An 18,752-nucleotide genomic window follows, 5' to 3' on the forward strand; every position below is an offset into this window, starting at 1 on the left:
GGTGAATGCAGCAAATTCACTGCAAATAACGCTTTGGCATAACTCCTTTGGCATATTAAGTAGGCGTGATGATGAATTGGAAAGCTGGAATAAGCAGCAACTTCTAGGATGTCTGACTCCATCCCAAAAATTCCACTCACCCACTTGGCATTGCACTTATAAACTAGCATGACTTCAAGCAAGCTGAACCTCATTAGTTGCCACACATCCTACTAGAGTCGGTGTCATCTTTACTTTTGTTAAAACCATCACAGGGAACCCAATTGTGTTCATATGAATTATGTATTAACGCTTTGAAATCAATTAAATTTTTTCCCCAGCACCTCCTGACTAACAGGTAAAAGAAAATGTAAAAAATGTATGTGATATACCATTAGACTCATCTTAATGTTTAGTTATGCAAGGCATCAAGCTTTTTTTGGGTCCCCCCCCCCTATTTTTTGGCCCTCTAAACCCAAAACACTTACTTTAGGTTAGGTACAGACCATACTTTACGTAGGATATTACACCCTTATGATAAAGAAAAAACCAATAGGTGTCTACAGCAAAAATTATTAGAACAATAACTTGATGTTGTCCATGCCTCCTCAACCTACCTCAATCTCCAATGAGATACAAAGGGTTAAATTTACTCCTTTTCAAAAAACTTTGAGAAAATGGGGATCAATAATATAAGTTTGCGGAGTGTTGTTTCATGCCATTTCAAGGTTGCTTATCAAACATATGATAATATCTTCAACATTTGATTCTTTACAGGCAGTCCTAACCCTCCAAGAGCTACGCTCAGAGTTAAATATAAAAACGCTCAAACATATACATATGGGCTATCGCTTTAGACTACTTCAAGGTCAACTCTGATCCTTTACCAGGTATCTAGCCCTATATGGACCTCTATCAGAGTATGAAAAATGGTACATTTCTATTATAAACAAGAATATTTAAACTTTAAACATTCAAACTGAAGCACACATTTCAGTATATCAAATATCTGATCCAGCTATTATTGTTTATTATGTACTTCTACCTAATGAATTAAGTCACTACATTTCTTATAAAGATCCTGCATTAGAGCAGCTTACGTTAATCAGAATATTTAATGTTTTAGCTTCATTATTGTCATATGTGCAGTAAAGTGCAAATTTAGTATTGCAAATCTTTTTGTTAATATTGTAGTAGTCAGCAGATTATCCTAAGATAGATAGGAATTGATACATGATTGAAAGGGACTTGTCACACAGACAAGAGCTCTACATTCCATAAAAATCAGGATTATTCGTGATACACTTTACAGACTTGGCAAGGCTCAAGAATGAAGGCAGAGACTCTTGAAGCATAGGATAAATAAAATCCCATGCAGAAGATAAGTGGTTTTCAGTGTATTGCAGGGAGAAACTTTGCATATGAGTGGAAGACAATTAAAGGCAAGAATAGTTGTGGCTAGTTGCCAGTCTGCTATTTTATGAGCCGTTACGCATGGTCAGAACAGTGAGAAGATGCTACTGCTCACAGTATGATCTTTCATTGTTTAATAAGAACACCTATTCTTAGGCTTATGGGTCATTTGGTGTGTGCCCTTCAAACTCAGTGTTTGTTACAATATTTAAGATTATTTTAATACAAAAGGCTTAGAAAAATATATGCTACAATTCACAAATTGAGAATATTTAGACTTTAAACATTTAAATTAGAGCACATAAATATTTCAAATCTATGAGACAACTATTCTTGTATATTATACACTTCTACCTCATGAAGTAAATTTATTTCTTTTGAAATTTCTTATGAACACTCTGAAATAGGGTGTCTTATGCTAATTAACACTTTTTATGTATAATTATTTTTACATTTCTCCTATATAAATCAAATAGCCAAGAGTACAAAACTCTTAAAAAGCAGACCTATGGACAACTGAAGAACACCAGTAAATGAAATGAGATTTTTGTGCGGGTTTACTGGTTCCACATTTTGTGACCGGGTTAATATGGAAAGAGTCACAGCACTGCTTCTCTGAATGAAGCAAACCAACTTGACACAATCTAGACATGCAAGGGGAAATGCTCCCAGAGTGACTCCTACAAGAGATGTAACAAGCACATTTAGTGCCGGTTGACCACTTTTGATACATACTGGGAACATACAACAAGACCTGTCATTTTGGAGATACTCTGACCCAGTTGCCTAGCCATCACAGTCTGACCCTTGTCAAAGTTCTCAGATCTTTACATGTGTCCATTTTTACTGCTTCCAACACATCACCTTCAAGTGACCATTCACTAACTGCAAAATATATCCCACTCCTTGACAGGTGCCACAGTAACAAGATAATCAATGTTATTCACTTCACCTGTCAATGGTTTTGATGGTGGGGCTGATCAGCTTATATTGCACCACAGTCATGAGGAATGTTATTTCATGCCACTGTATGCTGCAATACTGTATTTGGATAGTATGACAATAAAGCCACTTGACTTGAAATATGAGAATAGATGCATAAAAACAGAGGATGAAACATTGCTATCCTCTGTAGATTTGGTAAGAAAAGGCATTAGCCCATCCGTTGCTGGAGATGCTTATTCCAGTTTAGGGTCATGGAAGGGCTACAGCTTACTCATAGCCAAGCAGACTGAGCATTACAGTGGCTAAGACATTGGTATTTTTAACACTAGAATCCCTGAAGCCTACGAAAACACTCATATTCCCAGCCCACCTTAAATCCCTTCGTACCTCTCCATCACCGTCTTTTGTTCTGTAAATGTGTCGATCAGCACAAAAAGCCTGCTGTACCATCCCCTGCCTTGACGGAGCTCAACTTGGGTAAAAGGTTCTCCCAGCTCAAGCCAAGGCTCCTTATCTGCGTGTGAGGTTCCTGGAGTTGTATTGGGTAAATAATATGGTATATCGGTATTTGGAATACATGCATTTCATGTGTGTTCCGTGTCTACAAAGATCTGGGAAAGTGTAACATGAAAGGAAAAGCGAGGCAAAAAATGCTGAACACATACCTAAAGCAGAAACATTTTCCATGTTATACTAATAATGACGTGAAGTGTATAATGCATGAAGACTTTAGTCCAAATATCAAATAAACACATGCGCATTTATCTAAACATATTAATAAAAGGCAAAGCCCTCACTGACTGACTGACTGACTGACTGACTGACTGACTGACTGACTGACTGACTGACTCACTCACTCACTCACTCAACACTAATTCTCCAATTTCCCGTGTAGGTGGAAGGTTGAAATTTGGCAGGCTCATTCCTTACAGCTTACTTACAAAAGTTAGGCAGGTTTCATTTCGAAATTCTACGCGTAATGGTCATAACTGGAACCTGTTTTTTGTCCATATACTCTAACTAGCAAAATACCCGCGCTTCGCAGCGGCGAAGTACTGCTTTAAAATTTTAAATAATCAACTGAGGGAAATTATACCAATAATTATTTGTTAAGGATCTCTTTGTATACCATGTTCTCAGTTCGCCCATCCGGTTGTAATATGACCAAGTTGTGCGCTGAGCTTACTCTTGAGCATGCAACGTATACTTGGCCATGTGAAAAGCAAATCAAGAACAGCAAGACCGCGCCAGCTGCGGAGCTCAGCTTGGAGCGAAATGAAGTGAATGAAATGAGGTGAATGGGAGGGGAGATGATCACGTGACTCCAACACCCGCCTTAACTCTCCATCCCTCCACAAACACACAAACACAGTCTCTCGGATCCCAACTCTCCTTTATATACAGTGATCCCTCGCTATATCGCGCTTCGCCTTTCGCGGCTTCACTCCATCGCGGATTTTATATGTAAGCATATTTAAATATATATCGCGGATTTTTCGCTGCTTCGCGGGTTTCTGCGGACAATGGGTCTTTTAATTTCTGGTACATGCTTCCTCAGTTTGTTTGCCCAGTTGATTTCATACAAGGGACACTATTGGCAGATGGCTGAGAAGCTACCCAGCTTACTTTTCTCTCTCTCTCTCTCTCTCTCTCCCTCTCTTGCGCTGACTTTTTCTGATCCTGACGTAGGGGGATTGAGCAGGGGGGCTGTTTGCACACCTAGACGATACGGACGCTCGTCTAAAAATGCTGAAAGATTATCTTCACGTTGGCTACCTTCTGTGCAGCTGCTTCGTGAAGCGACATGCTGCCCAGTGCTTCGCATACTTAAAAGCACGAAGGGCACGTATTGATTTTTTTATCTGTCTCTCTCTCTCTGTCTGCTCCTGACGGAGGGGGTGTGAGCTGCCACCTTCAACAGCTTTGTGCCGCGGTGCTTCGCATACTTAAAAAGCCAAACAGCCCTATTGATTTGTTTGCTCCTTTGAAGAGGAAGATATGTTTGCATTCTTTTAATTGTGAGACAGAACTGTCATCTCTGTCTTGTCATGGAGCACAATTTAAACTTTTGAAAAAGAGACAAATGTTTGTTTGCAGTGTTTGAATAATGTTCCTGTCTCTCTACAACCTCCTGTGTTTCTGCGCAAATCTGTGACCCAAGCATGACAATATAAAAATAACCATATAAACATATGGTTTCTACTTCGCGGATTATCTTATTTCGCGGGTGGCTCTGGAACGCAACCCCCGCGATGGAGGAGGGATTACTGTATACACATACATATATATATACACATACAGATATATATATATATATATATATATATATATATATATATCTATACATATTAATAAAAGGCAAAGCCCTCACTGACTCACTGACTGATTGACTGACTGACTGACTGACTCACTCATCACTAATTCTCGAACTTCCTGTGTAGGTGGAAGGCTGAAATTTGGCAGGCTCATTCCTTACAGCTTACTTACAAAAGTTAGGCAGGTTTCATTTCGAAATTCTACGCGTAATGGTCATAACTGGAACATATTTTTTGTCCATATACTGTAATGGAGGAGGCGGAGTCACGTATCGCGTCATCACGCCTCCTACGTAATCACGTGAACTAAAAACAAGGAAGAGATTTACAGCACGAGTCAAACGCGGGAACGAAGGTAAATAACGTTCATTTTTGACTGTCTTTTAATACTGTGTAACCATACATATTAACACATGTGCAATTAAACGTGTGCATTTACGGGGTGATTTCTCAGGCTTAAAAGCTCGCCTTTTACTAAAAAGGTAAATGCAAAACTATTTTCAATCAGTTTATTGAAACGCTCCCGTTAAGGATTGCAATAACATATTCGCGAGATAAAAGAACGAAGTAGGGGGAAATGAAGGAAGAGCCGCAAAAATGCGAAGAGTAAAAAATTCATTAAACAATTGAGAAGGGAGCAAGTGAAGCATACAAGCATGTTCATAAGGGAAACAAAGCACGGTGTAAAACGTAAGTTTAAATTAAGTTTATAGAAACGCTCCCGCTGCGGATTGCAATAACATATTCGCGAGATAAAAGTTTAATGAGAAGACTGAACTCTTGTATATCAGAGGCAACTCATCTCCGAATCTTGACCTTGCAATCTCTCTTGACAACTCGGTTATCGTCCCCTCAAAAACGGCAAGAAGTCTTGGTGTCACTCTAGACGAAGAATTGTCTTTCTCTCCACACATCAGCAACCTCTCCAGGTCCTGCAGATATCTCCTTTACAACATTAGGAGAATCCGCCCCTTTCTCACTACAGAGGCTACTCAGCTTCTCGTCCAGACCTTGGTCATCTCTAAGCTGGACTACTGCAACTCTCTGCTGTCTGGACTTTCACTAAAGGCAACACGACCACTTCAACTGATCCAGAATGCAGCTGCAAGACTCGTTTTTGATATTCCCAAATTCTCGCACACTACACCTCTGCTGCGGAACCTGCACTGGTTCCCTGTGGCTGCCCGCATCAGGTTCAAAACCCTAACACTTGCCTTTAAGGCCAAAACTGGAGCTGCACCACCTTACATATCGGCACTGGTCAAGCAGCGTGTCACTTCTCGCTGTCTCAGAACATCACGCACTGCACGTCTCGAACCACCCTTACCTAAAAGAAGAGGACGACATGCATCAAGACTCTTTGCAGTGTTGGCTCCTCAGTGGTGGAACGAACTTCCTCTTGCTGTACGAACAGCGGAGACCCTCACTGTCTTCAAACATCGCCTGAAGACACACTTCTTTCAACAGCACTTGGACTAAAGTCCCCATACTTTTTTTTTCTACCCTTTTTTTTTTTTCAAAAAAAAAAAAAAAAAATTTGTACTAACTTACTATTTTCTTCTAGCAGGGTTTTGTATACAACTTGGTCAGCGGTAACTTGTTTAATGACAGTAGATTTAATCCTAGCCTTAAAGACTGAAGAACAGTCGTAGACTACTAAGCACTGTTGTAAGTCGCTCTGGATAAGAGCGTCTGCTAAATGATGTAAATGTAAAATGTAAAATGTAATATAAACGAACCACACGCCGTGGCGCAACGTTAGGGGCAACAGTTTCAACCATTCTATGATCTGCTTCTCGCAACTGAAAGACGGCACATGGCGGATGTTAGCCGACTTGCTGACGGCAACGTTAGGGGCTTCAACTCTGGCGCTGACGATAGAGATTCGATTCACGAGAGGGGATGCAGTGAGTGTGTATGCCTGATGAGCCCAGAATTAGGGAGAAACACGTGTCGCATACTCTTTGCATTATTTGAAAGTAAACTATTAAAACCATTCTATGATCAGCTTCTGGAAACAGAAAGAGGGCACGTGGCGGATGTAAGGCGACTTCCTGACCAACCACAAGCGTTACCTGGCAGGTAACCACCCATACAGTCAGATTGTGATTCAGAAAACAAATGCCATGAATGTAATTACCACGATCTACATACTGTCAAATTGTTATTGGTATATTTTCGATCCGTTTAAAAAGGTTTTCTTTTCTTATTAAAAAATTAAAAGCAGTACTTCGCCGCAACGAACCGCGAGAATTTGGCTATATATATCTGCTTCTCGCAATTAAAAGAGGGCACGTGGCGGATTTTAGACGACTTCAAGACCAAACTTAAGTGTTACCTGCCAGGTAGGGTTACCACTTTTAATACAAAAAAATAAGGGACGCATACTGCAGCGGGTGCCACATCTCAGTGCCAACAGTTTGCAGACTCTACTTAAAAGACCCGCCCTCCTCACTGGACAGTTAAAAAGACCAATCAAACTAACGATGACATCAAGTATTACCCAATCAAAAGTAGGAAAGGAGGCATCTTCATAAAATGCGTGTGGGATGATTTGCATGAGACGCTGCTTTACAAAAAATGATAAAAAAAAATACGGGACAAATCCCGTCCCGTATTGATTCAAAACGGGACGCGCAATTTCATTCTCAAATGCGGCACGATTCCGTATTTTAAAGGACGGGTGGCAACCCTACAGTGCCAGGTAACCACCCATACAATCAGATTGTGATTCAGACTAGGAATGCAATGAATATAATTACCCCGATCTACATACAAGGCGAAAGTCTTGCAACATTCAAAGATGATGGTTTGGGATAAGTACACCATACAACATAAAAGAGCTTATGAAGCCTTGAACCGAAAAAAGCAAGATCTCAGAGATCGTAAAAAAAAAAATAGGAGGTAATGTCGTTTTACTCGCTGTAGATTTTAGTCAAACATTACCAGTTATTCCACGAGGGAGACCAGCAGATGAACTCAACGCGTGTTTAAAATCCATGCTTCTTCCACGCTCGGTTATATGTCGCGTGTTCTCGGGTAGGTACACCAAAAAATGTATACATTTAAGCATGTAATGGGCAAACAAAAAATGAGGTATACCCGAAGGCACTGCAGTAGTACTTAATGTAACTTTACTTCTTAAATGTTAATGTTTTACTGTTTAATAATTTATACGCTTCTTATATGTTGTTCAAATTCTTTTATCAAATTACCAGTGACAGCGCAATGCACGATAACATGGAGTGAATACACCATACGCATCCGCCCACGGCTGCCCTGGTGTGCGCAGATAGGAGTTGATTCTACAATAAAATAAAATAAACATAAAAAGAGTAATACAATCATCACCCATAAAGCGGATAGTAGACGTGACGTACTATATGTGTACCAGATTTCAAGTCAATAGATGAAACGGTTTGCGAGCTACAGGTGATTTAAAATCCTGGACAGACACACAAATTGCCACGGTAGCAAATTACAGAAGAAGATTTTACTGTTTAATAATTTATATTTATATGAAATGTGCTTCTTATATATTACTTCATATTCTCATATGATAATGATGTTAATGTTTATATTGATTTCTATGTTATTGAAACTGCATGTATGTGTGTATATGTATGTATATATATATATATACTAGCAAAATACCCGCGCTTCGCAGCGGAGAAGTAGTGTGTTAAAGAGGTTATGAAAAAAAAGGAAACATTTTAAAAATAACGTAACATGATTGTCAATGTAATTGTGTTGTCATTGTTATAAGTGTTGCTGTCTTTTATATATATATATATATATATATATATATATATATATATATATATATATATATATATATATATTATATATATAATATAATATACACACACACATAAACATTTATATACATATACATATATATACATATCTACACATACACATACCTACATATATATACACACATACATAAACACACACATAAGACTTATTGACTGAAACGGGCTTTCACGAAAAAAGTTAGGGCTTTGCTACAGGATACACCCTCCACAAGTTAAGCAAGTAAAAATAAAATATATATTTTTGTTTTATTTAAACCTTTTAAGTTCATATGCATAGCCCCATTTGGCTGTTTCATTTTTTTTTCTTTCTTCAGTAATATTTAATCTCCTTAAAGAAAAAGAACATATCCATTTTACTTTTTTTGTATCTCTTTAGTAATATTTTACTGTAAAAGGATAACCAGTATTTAAACCTTTTATGTTACTTTATACATTTATTTTACACAATGTTGAAAAATTAATAAGAAAGCTACATATTTTGGCAGCTGCTGCTTTCATTTTCAATTAAATGAAAAAAGCTCTCCAAGAGAAAACGTCAATGAAGAAGAAACAGTTTGCACTATCTAACAATCAGAAACCCTCATTTATAAAAGTTTGCTGCAGATGACTTAACTGAAAATAAATGAATAGTTCCTATGTGTATAATACATATTTATCTATTTTACTTATGCCTTTATTCCACCAACTTACAACATCTGAGGTACAATTTGTTACATTACTTTTGTTTTTTGCAGCACAGGCAGGTGAAGTGACTTCCTCAGGGTCACACAGTGGTGTCAGTACCACGATTTGAACTGACAAGCTCCGGGTTTGCTGAAATATTACTGAAGAAAGAAAAAAAACGAAAACGGGCAAATGGGGCTATGCATACAAATGTCCATCCGTCCATTATCCAACCTGCCATATCCTAAATACAGGAGCCAATAAGTAGATATGTATATATACAGTATATATATATATATATATATATATATATATATATATATATATATATATATATATATATATATATATATACACTAGCAAAATACCCGCGCTTCGCAGCGGAGAAGTAATGTGTTAAAGAGGTTATGAAAAAAAAGGAAACATTTTAAAAATAACGTAACATGATTGTCAATGTAATTGTGTTGTCATTGTTATGAGTGTTGCTGTCTTTTATATATATAATATGCACACACACACACATAAACATATATATACATAAACATATATATATACATATCTACATATACACATATCTACATATACATACGTATATACACATCCGCATAAACATATATATACATATACAAATTTACATATCTACATATATATATATATAGACATAGATATATACATACATACATTCACATATACATATATATATATATATATATATATATATATATATATATATATATATATATATATTACTGAAGAAAGAAAAAAAAAATTAAACAGCCAAATGGGGCTATGCATATGAACTTAAAAGGTTTAAATAAAACAGAAATATGTATTTTATTTTTACTTGGTTAACTTGTGGAGGGTGTATCCTGTAGCAAAGCCCTAACTGTTTTCGTGAAAGCCCGTTTCAGTCAATAAGTCTTATGTGTGTGTTTATGTATGTGTGTATATATATGTAGATATGTGTATATGTAGATATGTATATATATGTATATGTATATAAATGTTTGTGTGTGTGTATATTATATATAATATATATATATATATATATATATATATATATAAAAAAGACAGCAACACTTATAACAATGACAACACAATTACATTGACAATCATGTTACGTTATTTTTAAAATGTTTCCTTTTTTTTTCATAACCTCTTTAACACACTACTTCTCTGCTGCGAAGCGCGGGTATTTTGCTAGTATATATATATATATATATATATATATATATATATATATATATACATACATATACACACATACATGCAGTTTCAATAACATAGAAATCAATATAAATATTAACATCATTATCATATGAGAATATGAAGTAATATATAAGAAGCACATTTTATATAAATATAAATTATTAAACAGTAAAATCTTCTTCTGTAATTTGCTACCGTGGCAATTTGTGTGTCTGTCCAGGATTTTAAATCACCTGTAGCTCGCAAACCGTTTCACCTATTGACTTGAAATCTGGTACACATATAGTACGTCACGTCTACTATCCGCTTTATGGGTGATGATTGTATTACTCTTTTTATGTTTATTTTATTTTATTGTAGAATCAACTCGTATCTGCGCACACCAGGGCGGCCGTGGGCGGATGCGTATGGTGTATTCACTCCATGTTATCGTGCATTGCGCTGTCACTGGTATTTTGATAAAAGAATTTGAACAACATATAAGAAGCGTATAAATTATTAAACAGTAAAACATTAACATTTAAGAAGTAAAGTTAGATTAAGTACTACTGCAGTGCCCTCGGGTATACCTCATTTTTTGTTTGTCCATTACATGCTTAAATGTATACATTTTTTGGTGTACCTACCCGAGAACACGCGACATATAACCGAGCGTGGAAGAAGCATGGATTTTAAACACGCGTTGAGTTCATCTGCTGGTCTCCCTCGTGGAATAACTGGTAATGTTTGAATAAAATCTACAGCGAGTAAAACGACATTACCTCCTATTTTTTTTTTTACGATCTCTGAAATGTTGGTTTTTTCGGTTCAAGGCTTCATAAGCTCTTTTATGTTGTATGGTGTACTTATCCCAAACCATCATCTTTGAATGTTGCAAGACTTTCGCCTTGTATGTAGATCGGGGTAATTACATTCATTGCATTCCTAGTCTGAATCACAATCTGATTGTATGGGTGGTTACCTGGCACTGTAGGGTTGCCACCCGTCCTTTAAAATACGGAATCGTGCCGCATTTGAGAATGAAATTGCGCGTCCCGTTTTGAATCAATACTGGACGGGATTTGTCCCGTATTTTTTTTATCATTTTTTTTAAAGCAGCGTCTTATGCAAATCATCCCACACGCATTTTATGAAGATGCCTCCTTTCCTACTTTTGATTGGGTAATACTTGATGTCATCGTTAGTTTGATTGGTCTTTTTAACTGTCCAGTGAGGAGGGCGTGTCTTTTAAGTAGAGTCTGCAAAGTGTTGGCACTGAGATGTGGCGTCAGCGCCAGAGTTGAAGCCCCTAATGTTGCGGTCAGCAAGTCGGCTAACATCCGCCATGTGCCGTCTTTCAGTTGCGAGAAGCAGATCATAGAATGGTTGAAACTGTTGCCCCTAACGTTGCGCCACGGCGTGTGGTTCGTTTATACCTCGTGTCTTCTCATTAAACTTTTATCTCGCGAATATGTTATTGCAATCCGCAGGGGGAGCGTTTCTATAAACTTAATTTAAACTTACGTTTTACACCGTGCTTTGTTTCCCTTATGAACATGCTTGTATGCTTCACTCGCTCCCTTCTCAATTGTTTAATGAATTTTTTGTTCTTCGCTGTTTGCGGCTCCTCCTTCAGTTGTCCCTACTGCATTCACAGTCTTTTCACGTTATTGCAATCCGCAGCGGGAGCGTTTCTATAAACTTAATTTAAACGTACGTTTTACACCGTGCTTTGTTTCCCTTATGAACATGCTTGTATGCTTCACTCGCTCCCTTCTCAATTGTTTAATGAATTTTTTGTTCTTCGCTGTTTGCGGCTCCTCCTTCATTTGTCCCTACTGTGTTCACAGTCTTTTCACGCGATTACGTGGGAGGCGTGATGACGTGACACTCAACTCCTCCTCCCACGGCCATCGAGCTGCCGTCCATTACAGTATATTGTGAAAAAAGAGGTTCCAGTTATGACCATTACGCGTTGAATTTCGAAATGAAACCTGCCTAACCTTTGTAAGTAAGCTGTAAGGAATGAGCCTGCCAAATTTCAGCCTTCCACCTACACGGGAAGTTGGAGAATTAGTGATGAGTGAGTCAGTCAGTCAGTGAGTGAGTGAATCAGTCAGTGAGGGCTTTGCCTTTTATTATTATAGATGGAGGAGGCGGAGTCACGTATCGCATCATCACGCCTCCTACATAATCACGTGAACTAAAAACAAGGAAGAGATTTACAGCACGAGTCAAACGCGGGAACAAAGGTAAATGATATTAATTTTTGAGTGTCTTTTAATACTATGTAAGCATACATATTAACACATGTGCAATTAAACGTGTGCATTTACAGGGTGATTTCTCAGGCTTAAAAGCTCGCCTTTTATTAAAAAGGTAAATGCAAACTGTTTTCATTCTGAAGGGCACAAACCACGTTAGATTTCAGACGTTAAACGCGCAAAAATGTCGGTACACCAGATAAATAAGCACAACATATTATCAGTTGTATTGTATGCTTACAGAAATGTGTTAATCGTTAACTAATATTATGGGATGGTGTTTTTCGACTCGAGCCTTGATTTAAACGATTGCATTTCTTGGTGGGTTTGCGTAGCTTATTGTCAATATCTTTACACCTCTTTTTAAGACTGAATTTAAAAAGGTTTTCTTTTCTTCTTAATTAAAATTTAAAAGCAATACTTCACCGCTGCGAAGCCCCTCTAGCGCCGACGTCCGAGGTTCGATTACCGTAAGCGAGTGCAGTGAGTGTGTACGCCTGATGAGCCAAGAATAAGGGGGAAAGACGTGTCGCGTACTCTTTGCATTATTTGACAGTAAACTATTTTCAACCATTCTATGATCTGCTTCTCACAACTGAAGGCACCGTGGCTGATGTTACCTCACTTGCTGGCCAACCATAAGCGTTACCTGGTAGGTAACCAGCCACTCACTTCACTCCCTTACGGGAATCGAACCTCGGACGTCAGCACTACAGGCAAAGCCCCTAAAATTGCGCCATGGCGTGTGGTTCGTTTATTTGACAACATGTAGATTGGGGTAATTACATTCACGGCATTCGTAGTCTGATTCACAATCTGATTGTATGGGTGATTACCTACCAGGTAATGCTTATAGTTGGCCAGCAAGTCAGCTCGAAGTGATCACTCGAGTGAAGGCAGCTTCACAAAAAAACAGATCCTTAACAAACTGTTATTAGTATATTTTCCCTCAATTTAAAAAGGTTTTCTTTTCTTCTTAATAAAAATTTAAAAGCGGTACTTCGCCAGTGCGAAGCGCGTGGATTTGACCGACTGACACATACAGACATATTCATGAGTGCAGGTACTTCGGAAAGAAAGCACTGTGTAAACCTAAAGTTTAAATTAAGTTCATAGACCTACAAAAGGTTGCCATTGATTTGAGGCAAGATTGCTTTTCTTCTGTACAACTATACGTTGCATTCTCAAGAGTGTGCTTGCACGGCTTCGGATATAGATATATATATATATATGTATGTATGTCTATATATAAATATGTAAGCTTGTAAGTACTGCCTTACTTCTCTTTAAGAAAAGAAGATGTAATGATACTTGATTTAAACGATTCCATGTCTTGCTGGGTTTGCTTAGCTTATTGTCAATATCTTTACACCTTTTTTTAAGACTTATTGACTGAAACGGGCTTTCACGAAAAAAGTTAGGGATTTCCTACAGGATACACCCTCTACAAGTTAAGCAAGTAAAAATAAAATATATATTTCTGTTTTATTTAAACCTTTTAAGTTCGTATGCATAGCCCCATTTGGCTGTTTTAGTTTTTTTTTTTCTTTCTTCAGTAATATTTCATCTCCTTAAAGAAAAAGAACATATCCATTTTACTTTTTTTGTATCTCTTTAGTAATATTTTAGTGTAAAAGGATAACCAGTATTTAAACCTTTTATGTTACTTTATACATTTATTTTACACAATGTTGAAAAATTAATAAGAAAGCTACAAAATTTGGCAGCTGCTGCTTTAATTTTCAATGAAATGAAAAAAGCTCTCCAAGAGAAAACGTCAATGAAGAAGAAACAGTTTGCACTATCTAAAAAGGAGAAACCCTCATTTATAAAGGTTTGCTGCAGATGACTTAACTGAAAATAAATGAATAGTTCCTATGTGTATAATACATATTTATCTATTTTACTTATGCCTTTATTCCAGCAGCTTGCAACATCTGAGGTACAATTTGTTACATTACTTTTGTTTTTTGCAGCACAGGCAGGTGAAGTGACTTCCTCAGGGTCACACAGTGGTGTCAGTACCAGGATTTGAACGGACAAGCTCCGGGTTTACTGAAATATTACTGAAGAAAGAAAAAAAACGAAAACGGGCAAATAGGGCTATGCATACAGATGTCCATCCATCCATTATCCAACCCGCTATATCCTAAATACAAGAGCCAATAAGTAGATATGTATATATACAGTATATATATATATATATATATATATATATATATATATGTGAATGTATGTATGTATATATGTATGTCTATATTTATATCTATATATATATGTAGATATGTAAATGGGCGGCACGGTGGCGCTGTGGGTAGCGCTGCTGCCTCGCAGTTGGGAGATCTGGGGACTTGGGTTCGCTTCCTGGGTCCTCCCTGCATGGAGTTTGCATGTTCTCCCCGTGTCTGCGTGGGTTTCCTCCGGGCGCTCCGGTTTCCTCCCACAGTCCAAAGACATGCAGGTTAGGTGGATTGGCGATTCTAAATTGGCCCTAGTGTGTGCTTGGTGTGTGGGTGTGTTTGTGTGTGTCCTGCAGTGGGTTGGCACCCTGCCCAGGATTGGTTCCTGCCTTGTGCCCTGTGTTGGCTGGGATTGGCTCCAGCAGACCCCCGTGACCCTGTGTTCGGATTCAGCGGGTTGGAAAATGGATGGATGGATAGATATGTAAATTTGTATATGTATATATAAATGTATATGTGGATGTGTATATGTATATATATGTATATGTAGATATGTGTATATGTAGATATGTATATATATGTATATATGTTTATGTATATATATATGGTTACATAACCTCTTTAACACACTGCTACGAAGCGCGGGTATTTTGCTATATGTAGATATGTGTATATGTAGATATGTATATATATGTATATATGTATATGTATAAATATATGTTTACATAACCTCTTTAACACACTACTTCTCCGCTGCGAAGCGCGGCTATTTTGCTAGTTCAAGAATATAACCAAAAAAAAAAAGCATTCGATTTACATGTGGCTGTCAATGAGTTAAAAACCCATGCACGCACACATTTATACTATAAAAACGTATGTGTTCAGCATTTCTTGCATTTCTCACATTTCCTTTCATCCTACACTTACCCAGATCTTTGTTGACACGTAACACCCATGAAATGCATGTGTTCCAAATAACGATATACTGTATTATTTACCCTATATAACTCCAGGAACATCACACTCAGATAAGGAGCCTTGGCTTCAGCTGGGAGAGTTGAGCTCCGTCAAGGCGGGGGATGAAACAGCAGGCTGCTTGTGCTGATCAAAACATTTACAAAACAAAAGACACTGATGGAGAGGTGCAAAGGGATTTAAGGTGGGCCGGGACTACGTGTTTTTTCCAGTGTTAAACCGCAGTTTTGCTGGTTCAGTTCTTGCCTGTGACTATGTGGCCATAAGCAATTAACTTAACCTCGTGATCCAGTTATAAAAAAATTCTGTAAACAAATGTAATATTTCTTAATCTTGTGAGTCACCCTGGATAATTGTATCAGCCAAAAGAATTGCACGAATAAACCTAGCAGCATTGTTTGTAAGGCAGGAACCAACCCTGGATGGGGAACTGGAACATTTAAACACCAAGCTGAAAGAAAGAGATAACACATGTAGCAGCCTTCAAAAAAGGCTAGTACACAAAATTCTCTTTGCAAAACAAATCAATGTAACAAACATGACCCAATAGGTGGAGTTTCCTCTGTACTGCAAAGGAAATCTGCTGCTGGAGAAGGCATGCGGCGCTCTTTCCAACTTCCTTCCTTCACTTCCCATAGTCTATGCCTTTCTTCACCACACAAAGATCTGACAACTACTAAGTAGTGAACAAAGACATAAATAAACTGCTATACATGTACTGCACAAACTCAAACTATAAAATGCTGAATTGTCTAATGTTAATATAAATTAACCTGCCCCTTAAAATGTACCAGTGTCCCATGCAGGATTCATTTTTTCCTGTATCCTTGTGAGCAATGGCAAAAGTCTAGTGTAACAAAAGCAAAGGTGCTCACGATTTTAGGAGACAAAATGCAAACTCAATCCTGGTCTCATGAGCCACACACATGACTAATAACTGTCAGCTGTCATTTGATACCTATCATGTTCACAATAGATGCGCTGAACAGTGTGGATTAACAGTGTACACAGAACCGCACTAATGAAACCATGGACGAGAGTGGCCCTGGATACGACTTATTCTTGCCTTGGGCTTGGGCTGCCCTTAACATAACAGAAAACGGGAGAAGGCAACTCCGTGCTCCACTTAACTGCAGAGCGGCACAACAGAAGGTGCTTTTTAGGACAATCCCAGCCCCCTTTGACCGTGTCCCTAATACTTCGTTGGCTAAACGCACAGCTAAGTAGCCACATAAGTCGCCGACACAACACTGTAAGAACATGGCAGGATGAAATCCACACAATGAAGCTGCAATGGTTAAATCAATTTGGGATTCGAGACAAGTCACAGTTGGGCAGCCCTTCTCTAGGAGGCGCTCGCTGCCGCCTTCACGATTCACCTTGTGGACTCGGGAAAACACAAGACGTAGAGACCTGGGGAACCCGAGACTCGAAAAACACACTACTTCCACCCCCTTCCCTCCCCGCAGTGTGTATGCGCGTGTGTGCGCGTGCGTGCGGGCACGCGCGTGGGGAGGCGGTTCTAGCGGATTCCACAGCCAACATTACAGCGACACACGACACACACGCAACCATTTAGTGTGCTGGGCTGCACCGGAAAAAGGAGCTCAGACAAAGAAAAAACTTACCTCAAACACTCAACTGAATAAAATCCATTGACTACTCAGAATGTAACAAAGTATGGAAGAAGAAAACTGGTGACCTCAATAAGATACACTGGACAACCACTCCTTGTAAAACATGTTAACAAGTGCTTCAGGCTGACCGGCGGTTTTGCCCCCTTATCTGCATTAAGACACAAGACACAGAATTTTAAAAAGGGCCACTTCTGCTCGCAAACAGACCCGCTACTCGTGAGTCTTCCAGTGAGACGTGGCACAGGCGTCTACTAGCGACCGACGGGAAAAACGCGACCTCCATCTAAGTATCCGTGAAAAAAGGCGACCGCGCCCTCTGGTGGCTACAATAAAAAGCGTGGAAGTCAATAACTTTCCGAGACTTGGAAGATGGAGATTGCTGGGATTACATGCTTTACAGACCTCCACTACCGTTGAATCTGTTCAGGGAAAGAGAACAGTTCACCCACGTCGTGAATATTCAAATTTAACAGCCTGGGGCTTTTCTCAATAAATGCATATTTATATGTACGTGAATTCTACTCCACAAATCAGATACCCAGGTCTGTAAAATTAAACTCATAAAAAATTGTAAACACTTTTTTTTGAATTTATGAACACAATAAAAATATAATTAGAATAGTCCTGTCACGTCACATTTAAGTACAAACTAGATATGAAAATTAATTAAAATTTAACACGTCACATTTAAGTACAATATTGAAATAAAATGTAATTAAAATTTAAATTATATAATGTATTCATGTACACAATATTGTTCTAAATCGATTTAACATGAAATATTTTGTCAATGTAAGATTTTTTAAGTATTGTCAAGCAATATGTGCTTGGGGATCACCATCCTGGCTTGGATGAGGTAAGCAGTTCCATATAGGACAACATGGGACATTCACACTAACAGTTTCCCTCTTTCAGTTGCTAAATTGTCTATCCATTAGGCTCCCCATTCTCATTCTCATCACTGATGCCCGAGTCTCACTTAATGGAACAGCAGGCTTTATGTCAGGCTGCAAAGCTTGACAGATGAATTCTTTCTTTTTTAACAATATTTCACTCAAGTTGTTCTTTATATTTTGATCCATATGTTAAGACAATTTAAAATTGTCATATACTGTATGTTCTACATCAAGTGTAAGCTGTAAATGCAGAGGACATTCTTTCTAATGTGTATTGTGAAATGCATTCACCGTTTTCTAATTGCATTCAGTGATTTTTATATTTAACTCCAAAAACAGCAGTTTCATTGGGTTAGGAGGACGCCTTACATAGCTCAAGAGAGAACAAACTACAACCAGTATCTTTCATGACTTGTGTGCGATATCTATGCCACTATGTAATTCACCATTTATTTGCTTGGTTGTACTTTGTATTTAGT

General features: G+C 38.0%; 1 protein-coding gene across 1 annotated transcript in view; it reads right to left on the minus strand.

Annotated features, from left to right (window-relative positions):
- Positions 1 to 17,867, minus strand: part of LOC114655773 (peripheral-type benzodiazepine receptor-associated protein 1) — a 380,104-nt gene extending 362,237 nt beyond the window's left edge. The window contains exon 1 of the mRNA XM_051930810.1: positions 17,365 to 17,867. The gene's annotated coding sequence lies outside the window, so the exon portion shown is untranslated. The remainder of the gene's footprint in view (positions 1 to 17,364) is intronic.
- Positions 17,868 to 18,752: the final 885 nt, after the last annotated feature.

The sequence above is a fragment of the Erpetoichthys calabaricus genome, chromosome 8, assembly GCF_900747795.2.
Source record: "Erpetoichthys calabaricus chromosome 8, fErpCal1.3, whole genome shotgun sequence".
NCBI lineage: Eukaryota > Metazoa > Chordata > Cladistia > Polypteriformes > Polypteridae > Erpetoichthys > Erpetoichthys calabaricus.